Below are 20,674 nucleotides of genomic sequence, written 5' to 3'. Positions count from 1 at the left end.
ACTTTTTCATTATAATTGCACATAGAGGAAGATAGACTAAAACGAAAAATAAAAGGACACAAAGGCGCTCATAGGGCAAACACCCGTTGGTTCAAGGAAATCTTATTTCTGGTGACTAAGGTCAGGTTAGTTATGCTCTCACCTGGGGTAGTTATGCTCAGTGCATAACTACTCAGAGTGTGTCAAGAGATGATGTAGCGCTGCAGTGCTCCTACCGGTACCTCCTGGAAGGACCGTATTGCACATGGCAGTGGATTAAAGGGAAAAAAGTGGAGCTTCCTCAGTGCGCTGCTACATTGATTTCAGGTTCAACCAATGTTAGATCATTTTATTCAACAAAGTGTCAATTAATGAACTCTTCATTAATTGACACTTTGTTGAATAAAATGATTTTGTGATCAAACATTGGTTGAACCTGAAATCAATGTAGCAGCGCACTGAGGAAGCTCCACTTTTTTCCTTTTAATCCACTGACATAGAGGAAGATACAGGAATATACAGGTGTGGCAGTGCTTGACCCTGTCTTTCATGCATAGAGATCACTCACCAAATTATGATAAATAACTGACTGTGATGTCACAGTGATTTGTGTCACATGACATAGTCACCTCTGCTGCGATGACATACCACTCCACTCCATCTGTCATTTTAATGTTAACAATATAGTCAGATACTGTCCACTGTTTATAATATCAGTAGATCAGATGTACATTTAGCTTGTAGGCAAAGTGACACCTAGTGGTGACAAGCCAAACTGCTTACAGAGTTCACTTTATAAAATTTCTAGTAAAGGTTTTGTATTATAAATGAACCCTCCAAAAATGGGAGGAATTCCATAGGATAAACAAATGGGATGAATTTGACCAATTCTCCTGTCATATTGATGTAGCAGTTCTAAGCTAAAATATTAAGTTATAGTGTGCAGAATAACTATTGGGGTCACAGAGTTTGTATTTAGATCAAGGTCCCAGGTCTAAGTGTAACCAACTGCAGCTCTACAGCATTAATGTTTACCACAATAGTAACACATTAGTAAAATCACTGTGTCCCTTAATGTTTACATGTGGCATCCCTACTACATTATATGACATCACCAAGTACATTATCCGTTCATTTTTTCTATTCACGAAGCTTCAGCATGAAAAGCAGATTAGGAAGTAAGGAAGATGAATAATAAGAGGCAAAATAAATGGAGAAGCCATTTCATCTGATATTATAAATTACTCAGTTTATTGTATTCACTTGTACTGTTTATTTATTCAAAGTTAGTTGAATTTAAAGGGGTTGTTCACTTTCAGCAAATAATTGATATTGTTTGTGTAATAAAAAGTTATCCAATTTTCCAATATACTTCCTGTATCAATTCCTCACGGTTTTCTTATTATCTCCTTGGTGTCAGTGGATAGAAATCTGTCCATTGTGATGTGATGTCACACAGGTGCACGAGCCGTTATAATCAGAGCTGTGTGATACTAAGTATCTTTATATGCTTTTGTGGTCTAGATTATCTGGCCTCTTTTTGCTGGACAGAGGGATTTTAAGAAACACTCCAGTGAGGGCACCAAACACACAGACACAACCCTTCACTCACAGTACTGCCCCAGTCAGCACCTTGTGCAGAGTTTCACAACACACAATGGGGCTCATTTACTAAGGGTCCGAATCACGCACTTTCCGATTTGCGCTGAATTGCCCCGGGATTTTGGCGCACGCAATTAGATTTTGGCGCATCGGTGACGAATTCTGAAAAACCACGGAACTTAAAAAAAAATTTGTGTCGCTTGAAACGCACTTACATGCACCGGGACAAAGAAGGTGAACTCCGGCAGCCCTCCGGAGGACCTTAGTGAATGCCGGCAGGACGCGAATCCACGTCGGACAATGCGCCGCGGGATCGCAAATGGACCGGGTAAGTAAATGTGCCCCAATGAGGCTCATATATTCATATATAAGGGTTGCGCTGCACTTTTGTTGGACTGTGCAACTTTTTCAGGGATAATACCATTTGTACAGGTATTTAAGAAGTGTGTGCGGTGAGATTGGGGCGCACGTGACACTTATTGTGGCACAGCTATGCTGGCTTCCATGCGACACAAATTAGGGGCCATGCCATTGGACTATCCGACTGATTCATACTGAGCGCAGGATTTAACTTTTAAATTGTGTCACAAGCCCTATGTTTAAAATTCACCACAAAAAAGATGGTGACCTCTGTCGGACCTGAGCAGGGAAGCGACACATTCATGATTTCTGGCGCACGATCTTAGTGAATCACTTTCAATCAACTCCAGTGACCCTGTAAGTAAATGTGTCCCATTATATGAATTTTTTGTACAGAAAGAAAACTGTGTATAGGCAAACAATACAAAAAACTTTATTTCACAGGCAAATATACACACCATATACTGGAAATGTTAAAAACACTTTAAAAGTACCAAAGTACATGACCACAATTATGTGGACAGCAACTTTTATAAGTCATATCCACTAGAAACCTCACATCTCTATATATAAAATTGTAACCCCTTACTCTTAAGATAAGATGTAATGAGAAAACCATACTGCGGTGTTACACCAAGCCCGGTCTACACCCAAATACTCAGTATGTGAACCAAAGAGAGTGCATTAAAAAGGTCTAATTACTATATAAAATCTCCCTAGAACGAACATGTGGCACACCATAAGGCCCCATGTACACGACCATTTGGTCTTTTCCGTTTTGTAAATACGGCTGTATTCTGGCCGTAAATACGGGACGTATTGCAACAGTATGGCAACATATTGCACTGTATCTGTACTGTATCTGTGTAAAATACAGTGGGCTGGCAGATGATGGATTACTATTATCTGGCTGATGGAATGCACCTCCCACTGGTTCTGGATGCTGCAAGTATATACGGCAGGATACGGTGCACAACCGTATGCAGCACATATTTAGCCCATATTTTATACGTTCCCATTGAATTCTATGGGCTGTATAGAACGGAAATACGGTTGAAAATAGGACATGCTCTATATTTTTATACGGCTCGCTTAAGGTGCGGTACGGAACAGTGGACAATACGGCCATGTACATGGATAGCCATTTCCCATGAGGCCTCATTTCGACCATATACAGCCATTTATACATGGTCGTGTGCATGAGGCCTTAGATAAGATATGCGTCTGATCATACAAATACCAACTATCATGGCCGAGGAAGGGTGGTCTAGTATGCGAGGAGAGTAGCAATCAAGACTTCCTTGAGGTGATACCACATTGGGTACTGGTGTCCAATATACCCCATAGGGATTGCTTACCCCTATAGTTAATCCAACTGCCCAGCCTGCACGTGTACTCCATCACACCAGAGGTGTATTTTCATACACATTACTCTCACAAGATGGACTACTGGCATATGTTCAATTATAGCTCTTGCTCAAAAAATTATCAGGCAACGAGTGATTTACAAAGTTGTCACCAAGCCATGTGATGTAGTTATATCAGACGGCACTGATACAAAAGGCAATAAAAAACAATACCCAGTACTCACATCCATATCACGTGGTGACATATGTTAGATTTTGCACATGCATCGACGCGTTACCAGGCAACAGGTAATATACAAAGTAAGTTATAAACCTAAAAGCCAATATCACAGAAGCTGCATACATTCTTCATTCTTGCATTTAACAGCAGTGGTATAGCTAAATCATTGCCATACCTTTACACTGAGTAGAATTACGCCATGGCACACTTATCTTGCCTTGAGAAGAACGGGGTACAATGTTATTATATAGAAGTGAGGTTTCTGGTGGATAGGAATTATCGGGGCACATTTACTTACCCGGCCGACGGAGTTCACCCAAAGTGCATTGTCCGACATCAATTCACTGTGCCGCGATTCACAAAGATTGTACGCCCGATTTCCTGCATCTGTCGCTTCCCCACTCAGGTCCGCCGGAGTTCACCATCTTCTTCCTGGTGTAAGTAAGTGCATTGGATATGACACAATTTGAATATTAAATCCCGCACTCAGTCCGAATAATTCGGATCGTCCGACAGCCCACCCCCCAATTTCTGTCACATGAAAGCCAGCACAATTGCGCCACAATCCGGGCCCTTGGTAAATAAGCCCCATCAAAGGCAGTGGCCTTTGAAACTAGTTGGAAATCAGATGTGCATCAGGTGCTGTAACCACAGCAGGAGTTTTATATCTGCAGTAGGGTCAGAGCCGCCAGCCGGGGCTCACCTACACTTACAGCAAAGTCGATATTTTTTGAGCTCTCAACATCCAGGGGCACACAAGATGGTAACCCACCACATCTAGAAGACTCTCAGCTTCACCCAGAGATCTTTGTGAGCCATGAAAGTAGGCGGAAGGCAACACAAACTTACAAGCAATAAGGTAAACAACATCTAGTTATGGAGGCAAAACTATTGCTGTTAGCCATTCTAACACAGGCACACACTCCATTCATCAGGCTGCAATGTGTTATATTTAGTTTTGCACATCATCTTCATTTACTTAGCCAGCATAAAAGTGACTGTAACTTTATATATTGTGTGTTGGCAATTACATTTTTTAGATATTTTTGGTTAGTATTTATTTGTGCAGACCCTCTCTTTGTATAGATCATCAGTCTCTGCCAGCAGGGGCGGACGGGCCCGGGGCCGGTCCACACTTCCTACAACTTTTGATTTAATGTATGGTACGATCGTACGATGCAGGTACTATTAATTAGTACACAGACGCAGCGCAGCACCGCTGCTTCTGCGTCTGTGTATACGTTCAGCTACACAGGTCACGCAATTGACATCATTGTGTGACCTGTGTAGCGTGGAGGAGGCTGACACTTACCAGCTGTCAGCTGTCGCCTGCCTCCATGTAGCTCCACGGCTTGGTGTAAGAGGCGCAGAGCAGTGACGTCACTATCCCGCGCCTCTACACCAGGCCGCCCAAGACCGAGGGAAGACGGGAAGAAACCTGCGCCAAAGAGGTGAGTATTATGGTTTTTTTTTTTTAATTATAGAATGGGGGGCATTATTGTATATCTGGGGGGGGGGCATTCATTATATGGCAGGGGGGCATTATTCTATATCTGGGGCAGGCAGGGGGCATTAATTATATGGCAGGGGGGCATTATTCTATATCTAGGGCTGGCGGGGGCAGTAATGTATATCTGGGACTGGCAGGGGGCATTAATTATATGGCAGGGGGGCATTAATGTATATCTGGGACTGGCATGGGGCATTAATTATAGGTCTGGGGTGGGGGGCATTATTCTATATCTAGGGCTGGCAGGGGGCATTAATTATAGGTCTGAGGCGGCCAGGGGGCATTATTGTATATCTGGGGCTGGCAGGGGGCATTAATTATATGGTGGGGGGCATTATTCTATATCTGGGGCAGGGGGGGCATTAGTCCATATCTAGGGAGGGCAGGGGGCATTATTATATGTTTGGGGCGGGCAGGTGGCATTAATTATATGGTGGGGGCATTATTGTATATCTGGGGCTGGCAGGGGGCATTAACTATATGTCTGGGGCGGGGGGCATTATTCTATATCTAGGGCTGGCAGGGGGCATTTATTATATGGCAGGGGGCATTATTTTATATCTGTGGCTGGCAGGGGGCATTAATTATATGTCTGAGGCGGGAAGGGGCATTATTGTATATCTTGGGCTGGCAGGGGGCATTAATTATACGTCTGGGGTGGGGTGGATTATTCTATATCTGGGGCTGGCAGGGGGCATTAATTACATTTCTGGAGCGAGGGGGGCATTAATTATATGTCTGGGGCGGGCAGGGGGGCATTAATTATATGTCTGGGGCGGGCAGGGGGCATTTATTATATGTCTGGGGTAGGCTGGGGGCATAAATTCTATATCTGGGGGTAGGTTGGGGGCATAAATTCTATACAACAAATACTTGAAACCACTGTGTAATCCAATCAAATACTTTATATAAATCCTTGGATGACAAACATAGACATAAGGCATATAAATACTTCACCAATTTCTGGCTCAATATGCTGAAGTCCACAATTAAAAGTCCACGCTATGTTAACCTGGTTCACTGAGACGCTGAACGCCCGGTGTGTCCAATATTTTGTTTGTCTATGTTTGTCATCCAAGGAGTGAGTCACATGGACCTGTACCCTTTAAAACAACTCCAGGTTGTGCTGGTAGGGCTGCTACAGGAGTGGGTTGTACCACTGTCTCACCCACATATACTGACCACTGTCGGCGGGTCTGCCGCCATCCAATACTACTTATTTGGATTTCCCTGATGAAGGTTCCACGCTTAGTGGCACTGGAAACGTGTCGGGAATGACAAAGTATTTGATCCGTAGAGCATATTAGGGCATTGTCACTTGTAGGGACAGTTTGGGACTGTCCTTGTCAGGATGGGAGCAACATTTGGGACGAAAGGGTGATCTAACTTAGGGCACAATAGGGGCAGTGCAGTCATCTTCATCCTGACCTAGAGGTGCCCAGGATCAATCATCCTCTACTCTCCTCACCGTGATGACTAGACGGGTGAGATCTACCCATTTTCTATCATGCACTGGTCTGTGGTTCTGTGATCCCTACAATCACCCTTAGCCCTACAGATCCAATTGATGCATAACCAAGTGGTTAGTGAGACACTATGGTGGCTGAGAGTGTTTATTTTTAACATTATATCAATAAAAGTTATATTTTAATCTATGTGCCTTCACCATATTTTGTTCAGTCTAAGTATTATTACAGTCTACCTTCAGGCTCCCAGCTGACATGACAACCCATCAGAACACCCATTCCACTGATGGGAGTCATGGGGGGTGCTGACCACCGGCAGAACTGTTAGATGCTGCAGTTGGGTTTCAGGTTGACAGGTGAGCTGCCATGATTGGTGCAAGCACTGACTGTGGCAATATAATACAGCTGACACCCATTGTATATGGATAGAACTAGCCTGTGAGCCATTATACCCCCTTGACAGTGACCAGCCTGTTAATTTTCATGGGCTGGTCTTCAAGGGGCTAATAAAACTATTTACCCCTCAATACTTTACATCTCCAGAAGCTATAAACATACATTTCTGTCTTCATTTCAGACATTACTATATAACAACAATACCCCTAGAAATATAAAAGCAAGATAATAAAGCAGTGGAGTAATTCATTTTTATACAGTTTTGCTTATCTATTGAGAGTCATGATTTCTGCAGAAGCCAATGTGTATCCCAGTGGAATTAATGATATTGGTATTTTGTATTCAAAGTGCTGAATCACATCCAAGTTAGAAAGCGACTAAAACATGTTGAACAGAAATTGCTGAGATTTTACTTTCTGTAAAATGAAAGATATAAATGTAATTCATAGTACAGTCAGAATTGCACACACTCAGAAGATGTTATGTATTGCAAAAATAGAAGCATTTTATTCTATAATGTGAAATATAGTAAACAATTGAGCACTGCCAATACTCCAGCAGGCGTTATCCTGCCTATGTTCTTCAGTGTTAGTGAACTGCGCACGTCTAGAGCTGGGGAGAGACTTATATTTTGCGAGTATAAAGGAAATTTGAATCCTGAAAACGACTATGTCACAAGAAGGACGGGGGATGAACAGGTATTTGAGAGGAGGGTATACCTACATGACTCGAAAACAAGACAGGGCTTTGAATTGCCTCCTTCACTGGGGTGCTTTATTGGCAGTGAGCCAGGTACATAGACAAACTTTATTTTCTGCTTAACAGAGCAGAAGACTTTTTGGATTGGTGTGTTTTGTAAGCTGATGACAGATTCCCTTTAAAAGTCCCCTCCTCACAACAGGAAGCTGCCTGGTATTTTCACATAGAAAGAGTGGAGCTTTTTTACCTCTGTGGAACATGCTGCTTAGTTGGATTGAAACAAAGTGGCTCGGGGACAGTGGCTGCAATGGAAGGCTGTAAGTATGACCAGGCTGTAAAGCTACATCCAGACGAACGTTGGCGCATGGGAGATGAAGAGGGGGTGAGTGCTGCTTCCCTGCCTCTCTACATAGAGAAATATGGTGCACGGCGCCATAATATGGGAAAAGATAAGACATGTCCTATCTTTTCCTGGGTGCGAAAGCTAAGGTGGCGCACAAGTTCGGTACCGTACCGCGGTGTACGCCCATTGCCGGCCTAAAGGGGACGTATATACGCCGGCCATATATACGTCCCCCAACGGTCTGAATGCAACCTAAGTCTATAAAAGATCATTTTTAGCAAAAGGATACCATAAAAAAGTATTGCAAGGCTATATCATCAGGCTGTAAGTGGCAGAGCTAATGTGATATGGAGGGGGGTTTCACTACTGCTCCAAGGGGCTTGTTATTGCATGTTCAGTCGGAGCCTGAGGGGTCTGGTGACACCACCGGAGCACATAAAAATCATTACCTTATTTTTTAAATAACATATTTAGGAAAGGGAGACAATGAAAACTCATTGCTACAAGGTCAGGCACCTCACCCTTTTACAACCATACATGGCCTAAACGACACAATTACTACACCTCCAACCCACCTAAGTAGTTTAGCCATCCTAAGGCCCCTTCCACATTTGCATTGCAGATCACGTCAGAGTTTGATCAGGGTACGTACGATCAGGGTTTGGTCAGTGAAAAACTGACATTTTGCATCAGAGTTCAACAGTTTTCAGTCAGAGAATTTTTCAGTGTCTCAGTTTCACACACATTTTCGATGCAATTTCAATGCGTTTTTCATGCGCAGGTAATGCGCGTGAAAGGACTCAGGACTGAGCTCTATCTTTTCTATGGCAATTGATGCGTGAAAAACGCATTGCACTTGCATTGCACTTGCGTGTGTCTCAGAGTGCAATGCGTTTTTGATGCATCTCCATAGACTTGTATGGTGTGTTTTTCACGCGCGTGACTTGCAAAAGTAGAGAATGCTGAGATTTAAACGCGTGTTTAAAAAAACGCGCGTGTGCGTGAAAAAAAATGCTAAAAAGTCTGAAAAGACCCATTGGTTACAATGGGTCAGAGTGCAATGCAAGTTCTGCGCGTCAAAAGCATGTGCAGAAAACACGCACAAAAAAAGGCAAATGTGAAAGGGGCCTAAGGCTTTTATTTATTAACTCATGACTCACTAGATGTGGTGCTACATCAGCTATACATCCGCTAACAATCAACAATCAGCCTGCTTAATTGTATCATGCAGACGCACTGGTGCAGGGAATATGTTACCGTTGTTATGTTATTGTTATGGTTACTGTTATTGGATGCCCTATCCTTTAACTTATGCACTTCTACTTCTATGTAAGCGCCGGTACACCGGTAGTTTCCTGGAATCATTTTGTTCCTTGTATTTTGTAAAAGTGCTAAAACCCAATAAAAAATGTATTATAAAAAAAAGCATTGCACGGCTAGCTCCTATATCAGGGGGCTAGGAGGATTCTGTCAGTGTGGATAATGCTACTTGTACTGCCTTCTCCACGAAGGGTGGACCTAAAGAACTTGCATTATGGGTATGCCCTCCAAGAGTTTTCTTGTCTACAGGAAAATGTAATTACGCCTAAGATGCAGAACATATTTATTTTGTGAAAATATATGTTGCATACTTAAATATATTGTACAAGCCCAATACAGAATTACAGGATACAGGCCAATAGGGCTGGTTCTGCTACACATATGTATAAAGTAATGTACAGTATCAAATGTAAATAAAGTGCAATATATTCATAGTAACATTTTAGGTTAGGAAAGATAAAGATGATTTTTTTTTTTCAAAGACATTATTGCCTTACACAAAGATGTAAAATCATGCAATGAAAATTATCAAAAGGAAACTCTAACAACTTTAATAATTACAGTTTAGAAGAGCAGATAAAATAATGAAAGTAAAGGACAAGGGAAAAGTATCTTTCTTTAAACCTGGCAGAATTTTGTAGAATTGCTTGTCATGATGTGGAAACTATTCATCTGTGAGCTGTAGAAGGTGTAAGGGATGATGGTTCAATTATAGGTAATAAGCTTGAAATTCTTCAGGCACCTTGCAGCTGTGATACTGCAGAATAAAAGAGATTTATCAGCCGTATAAAGATCTAGTGGTCCATTTTACATTGACTGGCGCTATTTCTATGGAATTTTTTGAATATTGCAAGACCTGGCAGCAATGCCATATTTCTGCAAGATTTACTAAAAAAATATAAAGAATAAGGAATCAATCAGTGTCATTCGCAGGTGGAACATTCAACTTTAGGATATGAATGTATTCAGATTATAACCCGCTTTACAGGGAATTAAGCTACATTATGCTAATAACACAGCCATTAGAGACCACTCCATTAGATGCCAAGCAAATGGAGAGAAATTGCAGTTGGGTCAATGTTCCTGCATTCAGCTGTAGGCGAAGAGCAATAATAGAGACAAGATAGACTTATATTATCCACATTAACCCACCAATTGCTGCACATACAAGATTTACAGCATAATTGCATTTATACATCCAAAAGCATATCATTATGAAATGTACTCTAAGGGATTTAATATTGTTCACATTTTGCCAGATTGTTGCTAGAATAGCAACTGATGAATCATGCATTCCAGATAGATACTACAAGTAGGGTTAAAGAGGTATTTTGTGTTGTCCCCATAACACTTTGGGAGTCCTTTCACAGGCGTACGAAAGTAAGACATTGGGGGATATGTATCAAACATTTAGCTTGCCTTTTTCTCAAATTTTTTAGACTTTTTATGTTGCTCATTTACAACTTTTTTTCCGCCTAAAACGGTTTCCCTCCAAAGTTTGCCACTGTCCAAAGTTTCTGCAGTGTTCCCATCGAATCCAGATGTAAAAGTTGCAACTTTTTTACAAAGTCGCAAAAAAGGTGTAGACCAGGCGTAGAAAATAGCTTAGCGCATAGCGCGTCTTTTGAAGACTTTATGCGACTTTTGTCGCAAATTCACTAAAGACCAAATGCCATATGTATTAATAAAGAAAAAACACTATTATACAGCTGACCAGCAGAAAAGCCAAGGAGAGTCCCAAAAACCAGACGGAGAAAGCCTGACTACAGAGTTATGTAGAACAACAGGTGATTACTTCATGACTTATATAGAGATTGGTGGTCAATCATCCAGTAAACATAACTTTTTACTTGTTTGCAAAGTCCACAAACGCTCTTTCAATCTATCTAGCCAGCCTATTTCTGGACTTGGTGGCCTATGTGAGAATATTTAGTATGAAGGTTTGTATAATAAGCAGGCATGACCTTGGAAAAGTGGGTGTGGCTTCATGGGGAAAAGTCATTGGCCCACATTTATCAAAATGTGCAGTTTGCCTGTAAAATCTGCAGAGTACACCAGATTCATGAATTGTGGCACCCGTTCTTCATGAATCTCATGCACCCTGCACTGCCTGACAGTGTACCAACTTTTTTTGGTGCACCTTTAACATAGAGCTTGCAATACAATTCTGTCGGACACTGCACGACAAAGATGGCTCACGACCAACTGTGCACCGAAACGCCCCTTTCAGTACCATGGACCCAAAATCTCTATGTTTTGTTCCCTGAGCCATTTAGTTATCACCTTTGCTTTATGGCAAGGTGCTCCATCATGCTGGAAAAGGCATTGTTGATCACCAAACTGCTCTTGGACGGTTGGGAGAAGTTGCTCTTGGAGGACATTCTCGTACCATTCTTTATTCATGGATGTGTTTTTAGGCAAGACTGTGAGAGAACCGATTCCCTTGGCTGAGAAGCAACCCCACACATGAATGGCAGGATGCTTTACAGTTGGCATGAGACAAGACTGGTGGTATCGCTCACCATGTCTTCTTTGAACAAACTGTTTTCCAGATGTTCCAAACAATCGGAAAGAGGATTCATCAGAGAAAATGACTTTACCCCAGTCCTCAGCAGTCCACTCCCTGTACCTTTTGCAGAACATCAGTCTGTCCCTGATGTTTGGCTTCTTTGCTGCCCTCCTTGACACCAGGCCTTTCTCCAAGAGTCTCCGCTTCACAGTGCATGCAGATACACTCACACTGCCATCTGACATTCCTGAGCAAGCTCTGCATTGCTGGAAGCCCGATCCCGAAACTGAAACACTTTTAAGAGCGGGTCCTGGTACTTGCTGGTCCTTCTTGGGCGCCCTGGAGCCTTTTTGGCAACAATGGAGCCTCTCTCCTTGCATTCCTTGATGATGTGATAGATTGTTGACCGAGGTTCAATCTTTCTAGCTGCGATACTCTTCCCTTTTAGGTCAGTTTTGTGCAGTGCAATGATGACTGCAAGTGTTTTTTTTAGTTAACAGAAGAGAAACAATGATTCCAAGCACCAGCCTCATTTTAAAGTGTCCAGTGGTGTGATTCTTACTTAATCATGACAGATTGATCTCCAGCCCTGTCCTCAACAACACCCACACCTGTGTTACTGGAGCAATCACTGAAACAATGTTAGCTGTTCCTTTTAAGGCAGGCCTGCAATGAAGTTGAAATGTGTTTTTGGGGAAAAAGTTCATTTTCTAGGAAAATATTTTGCAATTAATTGCTGTGAAGCTGATCACTCTTTATAACATTCTGGAGTATATGCAAATTGCCTTTATAAAACCTGATGCACTTTGTAAAAATTAACATTTGTACCATTCTCAAAACTTTTGGCCATGACTGTACACAAAACAGCTTGTTACCTTTGAGATGGCTGATGATCCTACGTCTTGTCTGTCAAACTGATAAATAAGTAAAGAAGTATAGAAAAAAAAACCTCTCTACTGATGGATGTGTGATCGGGAAAAGGTTTAGTTATATTTTACTCTGAAGTAAAAAGGGACAACAATTTGATAACCGAGGTATTTACTTACATATTTAAGTCAATGGTTGTTGAAACGGATTCAATTTTTTGCAGTTTTTCTTTTCCTCTGAAGGAATAGAATAGCAGAAAGCACAATGCAGACATGAATTTATATAAATCTGCACGTAGCATGTTATAGAGCAGACTACCTGAGTAGGTTGCTTTACAGTTTTATACAAAAAGATTAATTGCAACGTTTCATTTATCCATTAATAATAATGCTGTTCCTTTGTTAAAAAGTCAGGGATGTCCTATAAGTGATTGGCAGCCCTCAGTGTATTACAGAGATAGCTGTCAGTCACTGATAAAAGAGACTTAGTTTCCCCAACCTAAACTTGGTTTCCCCACCTTAACCCCTTACCAACATGTGACGTAATAGTACGTCACATGTCGGGTCCCGGTACATGGAGACTCCGGGTGTTTTACCGCTGATCGCCGCCGGCAAAGGTGGCGGCGGCTTCAAAAAGACGGCGGCGCGCGGGAGCCACCATCTTTCCGTGGATCGTCGTTCCCCGTGACATCATTGGGGAGCGTCGATCCATCGCCATGGTAGCTTCGGGCCTCACGAAGACCCGGAGCTACTTCGGGTTAACCCATTCATTACAATGTGCTGTCAGCACATTGTAATGTATGAGTAGTAAAATCCCCATATACTGCCATACCGTAGTATGGCAGTATATGATAGGATCGTACAGACAACCTAGGGTTAAAGTACCCTAGGGAGTCTGAAAAATAGTAAAAATAAAAAAAAAGTTAAAATAAAAAAATTATAATAAAAAAACCTAAAAATTCAAATCACCCCCCTTTCCCTAGAATTGATATAAATATAAATAAACAGTAAAAATCATAAACACATTAGGTATTGCCGCGTCCAAAAATGCCAGATCTATCAAAATATGATAACGTTTTTTACTGCGTTTAACCCCGTAACGGAAAATCGCGCCCAAAGTCGAAAATGGCACTTTTTTGCCATTTAAAAAAAAATTTAAAATTCTATAAAAAGTGATCAAAAGGTCGTACAGTCCTAAAAATGATAGCATTGTAAACTTCATCAAAATCTGCAAAAAACAGCACCACCCACAGCTCCGTACACCAAAGTATGAAAAAGTTATTAGCGCCAGAAGATGGCAAAATCCCCCCAAAATATTTTGGACAGGAGGTTTTAATTTTTTTTAAATGTATGAAAACATTATAAAACCTATACAAATTTGGTATCCCCATAATCATACCGACCCAACGAATAAAGTAGACATGTCATTTGGGGTGCACAGTGAAATCCGTAAAATCCAAGCCCACAAGAATACGGCACAAATGCGTTTTTTTACCAATTTCACTGCATTTGGAATTTTTTTCCCGCTTCCCGGTACATGGCATGGAATATTAAATACCACCATTTTGAAGTGTAATTTGTTACGAAGAAAATAAGCCATCAGCCATCACACAGCTCTGTACATGGAAAATAAAAAAGTTACAGATTTTTGAATGTGGGGAGTGAAAAATGAAAACGCAAAATCGAAAAAGGGCCGCGGCGGGAAGGGGTTAAAGACTGTCAGGACTGGGAGTCTGTGGACCCTCTGGACCACCACGGGAGGTGGTACTAGCCGACCTGGGACTGAAGTCTAAGTGGAAACCCGGTTCACCAGAGCCCGCCGCAAAGCGGGATGGACTTGCTGCGGCGGGATTCCACCAGGTCGTTCCACAGGTGCGACTAGTCCCTAGGAGACGAGGACGCGCGCGCGAGACGCGGAAGCTGCGGAGGACGCCGCTGGAGCCGAGTGCAGCTGGGCACTGGAACATGGAGAGGCATGGGTGCACCCGCGATCCGAGACAGGGATTGCGGGAGCACCCGTGCCAAAGACTTTTCTTTTTGTTGCTCCCAACCCAAAAGGTTCATTGCATTTATTCATATTATAGACCTGCTTTTGTGGCATATTTTCGGCGATCATTCAGGATAGTCAAAGGCAGGTCTTTAATCTTCTATACTCTTTACTGGTTTAGTTTTTTTATTTGTGGTGCGCCAAATTAATTTTATTTGCTTTAGCAGCAGATTCCTGGCTCTGGTCACTAAAATTAAATTTACCTTCCGCCAACAATACCCCCCCCCCAAGACCTTTTCAGCCGCAGTTTTACCAAGTAAATGACTGTTTAACAGTAGTTCTCAACCTTGCTAATGTTGTGGCTCCGATGGCTTTAGGCGACCCCTGTGTTTTGATCATTCGACCCCCAGATTGAGAACCATTGGTTTAGAACATAATTATACTTTTTGTTTCCACGGCCCAAGTGCATAGCTTTACATTTATCTACATAAAACCTAATCAACCATTTCTCTACCTACTCCTCCAGCTTACACAAATCCCTCTGTAATGTTATACTATTGGTCCCTGTATTAATTACTTTACACAGCTTAGTATCATCTGCAAATATTGAAACTTGGCTGTGTAAACTCTTTACAAGGTCATTTATAAAATATTAAAAAGAAGAGGCCCCAATACTGACTCCTGTGGCACTCCACTGCTAACATCAACCCAATGTGAGAATGTGCCATTAATGACGACCCTCTGTTTTCCATCACCAAGCCAAATACTTACCCAAATACACAGATTTCCCCTAGTCCCAACAGTCTACTTTTATGAACCAACATTTTATACAGCACTGTATCAAATGCCTTGGAAAAGTCCAGATATACAACATCCACAGCCTCCCCCAGATCCAGTCTGGAACTTACCTCCTCGTAGAAACCAATCAGATTAGTCTGACAGGACGGATCCCTCATAAACCCCAGCTGACGCTGGGTTATAAGGTTATGTACAGTTAGATATTCCAGGATAGCATCTCTAACAAACCCCTCATATATTTTTCCCACAAGAGAAGTTAGACTCAAAGGTCTCACAGTTCGCTTTTTTAACCTTTTTTTATATTAGCACCACATTTGCTATGCTCCAGTCATGTGGAAGAGAACCATTCCTAAAGGAATCTTTAAATATTAAAAATAATGATCTGTCTATCATGGTAAACTGTTCAGGGGTATACCATATGGGCCTGCTGATTTATCTATCTTAGTGGTCGTGAGGCAGTGCTGTACCTCTTCCTGGGTTAAACTGTTGACATTCCAAAGAGAATTTACATTATTCCTCCTCATGAGAAGGCGACATACAGAAGATTTCATCATCCCCCTCCACCAGGGCCCACACTCTCCGTTTTTAGTTTCTTATCATTTATATACTTGAAAACTAATTTGGGATTATATTTACTCTCATTGGCAATATTTCTCTCAGTCTCTAGTAAAGCATATTATTAAATCAATGATATTATGATCACTATTACCCAGGTTCCAACCAACATGTAATTTTGATACCCTGTCAGGTCTGTTGGTAAGGATAAGGTCCAGCAGTGCCCCCCCCCCCTCTTGTTGGCTCCAGGACTAGTTGTGACAGGTAAATGTCTTTTGATGTAGACAAGAACCTGCTGCCTTTGAAGGACCTGCAGGTTGATGCCCCCCAGTCAATATCTGGGTAATTGATAAGTACTTCACCATGCTTTGAAGCCACATCCATTGGATTTATCAGCATTTCCTCTGCTGCTTCCATTATATTTGGAGACTTTTATCAAACCCCTAATAATATTTTATTATTTCTTTTGCAGGAGGCTTTATGGTACATATAATGGAATCAATCCCATATCTAATTTACAATCTACAACAAAATCTTCAATCCAACGTTCTGTACTCTAAGACTGGTTCAGGATAAATGAAATATTAAAAACCAAAGGAAAAAAAAAAGGCATGTTCATGCAGGACAAGAGAATATCACAGTCTCAAGATGGCAGCAGATTGGTAGGATTTGGTAAGAATGTAACATATATACTCAAGTACAAGCTGTTTGTAAAATTGTGCTGAAAACTGTATACTGGGGACAGGGGCTGGCTGTATACTTGGGTGCAGGCGGTGACTGTATACTGGGGGGGCAAGTTCTGGCAGGCTATGTACGGGGGATATATATACCTGTGGATATGGGCTGGCAGGCTTTATAAGGGGGGCAGGTGCTGGCTATATAGTAGAGGAGCAGGGGCTGGCAGGCTACATACTGTGGGGCAGTGGACTGGCAAAATACTGAGGGCTGGCTTTCTGTACACTGGGGGACAGGGGGCTGGCTAGCTATATTCTGGGGGAAAGTGGGCTTAGGTATATGGTCCTGTGTATGGTGTAATTTTTTGGGACAAGCTTACGTTTTATTTTTATCATTTTGGGACCTGTATGACCTTTTATCACTTTTTACTAATAGTGGTGATTCAGACATTTGGGCGCTATCTTCTATTACAGATTTCAAGGCCGGGAATAACCTTATTTTGGGGTTGCAACACTACCTAACATGTTAAGGATTTTTTTAAGGATCAGATTGCTGCCCCTTAATGTGCTCACAGGGGGCGATTATCCCAGCCAAGATAGCAACGGTCACAGGTGTTACTGGTGAGTGTTTGCTGCATGATGAAGCAAACAGCCAGTATGTTTGAAGAGGGTCTGCACATAAGCCCTCTTGAAACAACCTAAACGGGAGAATCACAATGGTATATCACGTGTACAGGGTGTGAGTGACTCAAGACAATATCAAAGCCATGCTATATATTATAATTTAATATGTAATATACTCATTTATTCAGTTGGGTTGTTCAGATACAGGCACCATTCCTAAGCAAGTAAGTAAATAATCATAATACAGAAGCCAGCTATACATCAGCTATGCAGGTTATTAAAATATATTAAGATTCTCTATTCTATTGAGTCTCGTAGAATCAATAAAGGTTAATGTATTGCTTTAATTTTTATCTGTCTGATTTATTTTACATTATTCATGGGACGCAGATAAAAGGCTAATGTGCGCTGTAATACCCACACATTAATAAATAATGCATTTAATGTAATATAAAATAATGCTTAGAGTACTCTAGAACAATAGCAAGAAAACTCCATATGGTTTTGGGTGGGAGGATTTGATGCTTTACATATTTATAAACCTAGATGGGAAAGGTGAGTAGTGAAGGTCACACTCCTTCTGTGATAAAGGTCCATTGTACATATTTCCTAATAAATAACCACAATACATTCATCACCATTACCAGTGCACAGTTACTCTGTGTTCCCCACCCTTTTGTACAAGAAAAATTGAGCACAAGTAAATTAATGAAATATATTATGAAATTAATTATCAAGTAGAAATAAAATATATAGCGATACCCATTGGTAATGACATACAGTGAAATTTCTCCAGAATACCACTCCTTGGAGAAGACCCCCACCCTAAAAAACTGATTTTTTTTCAGTGACTGATTTTTTTTACCAATATACTTTATGGAAAGTATATTAGTAGTCAGGGTTCTAGCTGTCTGTACACCAGATCAAATCAGACTTTTATAGCTGCAAAATTTGTTTAAAACCAGTGACAGAATGGAGTAGAAAGTGGAAGAAAATTTCTGGCCAAAAGTGCTAGACTAGCATATGAGGGAAATATATTACATAATTACATAGTTTATATGGTTGAAAAAAGATACCATCAAGTCCAACAAAGGAAGAGAAGGGATTGGATGAGGAAGGGATTTAGGGCAAACTACTTTAAATAACATGTTATTTAGAACAATGTTATCTAGATGTAAAAAGGCATCTTGGATGTTTTTGAAAAGTGGATGCCCAAGCACTCAGCTTGTCCAAGTCACCCTGCAGCCTATGAACATCCTCCATGGACTGTATTATGCTACACAGCTTGGTGTTATCTGCAAAAATAGACATAGTGCTATTAATTCCTACCTCTATATCATTAATAAATATATTAAATAGTAGTGGGCCAAGCACAGAACCCTGGGGTACACCACTCATAACTGGTGACCATTCCGAGTAGGAATCATTGACCACAGCCATCTGGATATGATCCTTCAGCCAGTGTTTGGCTATGCTTTTTAATTGATTATTTTACATTCCCCGATTCCCTGGGTTGGGAAGTCCTGTTTTGGGCAGTTTAAACAGCACAAGTCATCTCCTCAATCCCTCCTCCATTCCTCCTCACTCATGCCCTCCAGCCCTTCCCCTGCTCCCTGAGTGAAGACGGGAGACTGCCCAACCCCCACAGACCTCACCACTTGCTGCTGGCAGGGAGCCAGGTAATGTTCAATAATCAATTAAAAGCACGGAATTTATTTATATTGTTGACAAAGTTATTTTTGAAGTGGACATGCCATAGACTTTTGGATCTTGTCTTCAGATAAAAATTACCTTTTTGATGACAGGTTCCCTTTAAGTGGAGGGTAGGATCCAGCTATTTTGATATGGGTCCGAGCGTTTCCTAGTTATGTTCCCAATATTTATGTAGCTGCTATCTACTTATGTACACGTATAAGCAAATATTGTCCAGAAATTGCATATATTCTGTGCCTTTTTTATTTTGACTGAAAAATCAATATTCTAGTTTCAGTGAGGCCAGACTCTACAATGGATTTAATCTTAATTTATACTCATACGCAGCTAAACAGAAATAGCCTTACCTATTTTTACTCTCAGTAAATAGATCCGCTAATAAGTGTAGACTCAGCACCCAAACCTAATTAGAACTTGCTTCCAACTGTGAAGACGTATGCCTGGTGTCACTTGTATGACACACGTGCAAGTCTTCTAAGGTCTAGTTTGAAGTCTTTTAAAAAAAGACTCACATTGATAACATCTCTACTTTTAACACATTTCTTGTCGTTACTTTGGTAAAAAATTATTGAAATAAATTTATGACATCTAATTCTGTTACAGGTAGTTTTTTCATTTGACTCTAAACCTGGTGAATTGTAATAGAACATATAGGAAATGACTAGTATTAATTAAATGTTTCATAAAATATCCAATAAATATTTTCCCTTTATAGAAATTATTATTATACACGTGACATATGATCTTCAGCTGGTGATCTATTCCCTTTCCCTATCTAGTAAGTATTGTTGGTTTGTCCATGTCCAGCCCTCCCTTGTGCTCCTTGTTTTTTGGACATTGGGGGAGATTAATCAAGCTGCCTAAGAATAAGAATATGCTTAGTTGCCCATGGCAACCAATTACAGCTCGACTTTAATTTTACCAGTGCTCATTAATATTTTAAAGGGGAGCTGTAAGTGGTTGCCATGGGCAACTAAGCACATTCATATTCTTAGGCAGCTTGATAAATCTCCCCCATTGTTCTATTAATCCCCATTTGCTGATAGCACCTCTCTTTTGTTGCTGTTGTTCCCCCAATAATTTCTTTTTAAGTCCAGACTTTTGGGGTTACTGTTCTCCTGATACATCCGAAAACATTGCCCTGCAAGGGCAGTTAACAGCAGTGATGGTACTAACAGAGGCTGAAAATGTCAACCATGGCCAACATGACATAGATAGGCAGAAATCACAAAGCAGAGCTAGAGTCACAGACTATTATTCTGCTTCTAACAAAAGCTGCCTCCATCCCCCATAAAACCATAAAGAAATCTAAGGATCTTCCTCTTAGTGATGGCTTTGAAATTGCTGTAAAATATACGTCTCACTTACTGCTCTGAATGGAATCACATTTTAGGCTTCTGCACTTGAAAACCACACCCAGGGTTGTCTGTGATCGAGAACTCCCTTTCAGGATCTTTCCTTAAGGAAAGCTGGGTGTGTGTTTGAGCTTGATTTGTGTGCAGCTGTGGCTTGAGTGATGGGCGGCTGAACCAGTCAGTGCCGGGGGCGGTGTCCATTGCTCCCTTTTTCTTTCAACCCAGTTCCTTCAAAGGGTGTTGGTTATTGCAATTCTACTCTTGCCTGGCTTGTGCTTTTGCGACTTTTGCTTTTCTCTGTATCTGCTTATGGAACATTCTATGGCTATTT

At 41.2% G+C, this 20,674-nt stretch overlaps 1 protein-coding gene across 1 annotated transcript in view; it reads right to left on the bottom strand.

Moving 5' to 3' along the window:
* ARHGAP28 (Rho GTPase activating protein 28) overlaps positions 1-20,434 on the bottom strand; it is a 179,535-nt gene extending 159,101 nt beyond the window's left edge. Inside the window, exon 1 of the mRNA XM_072152198.1 lies at positions 20,357-20,434. The gene's annotated coding sequence lies outside the window, so the exon portion shown is untranslated. The remainder of the gene's footprint in view (positions 1-20,356) is intronic.
* Positions 20,435-20,674: the final 240 nt, after the last annotated feature.

Source organism: Engystomops pustulosus, chromosome 5, assembly GCF_040894005.1.
Source record: "Engystomops pustulosus chromosome 5, aEngPut4.maternal, whole genome shotgun sequence".
Taxonomy (NCBI): Eukaryota; Metazoa; Chordata; class Amphibia; order Anura; family Leptodactylidae; genus Engystomops; species Engystomops pustulosus.
This window is presented reverse-complemented; position numbering and strand designations above follow the sequence as displayed.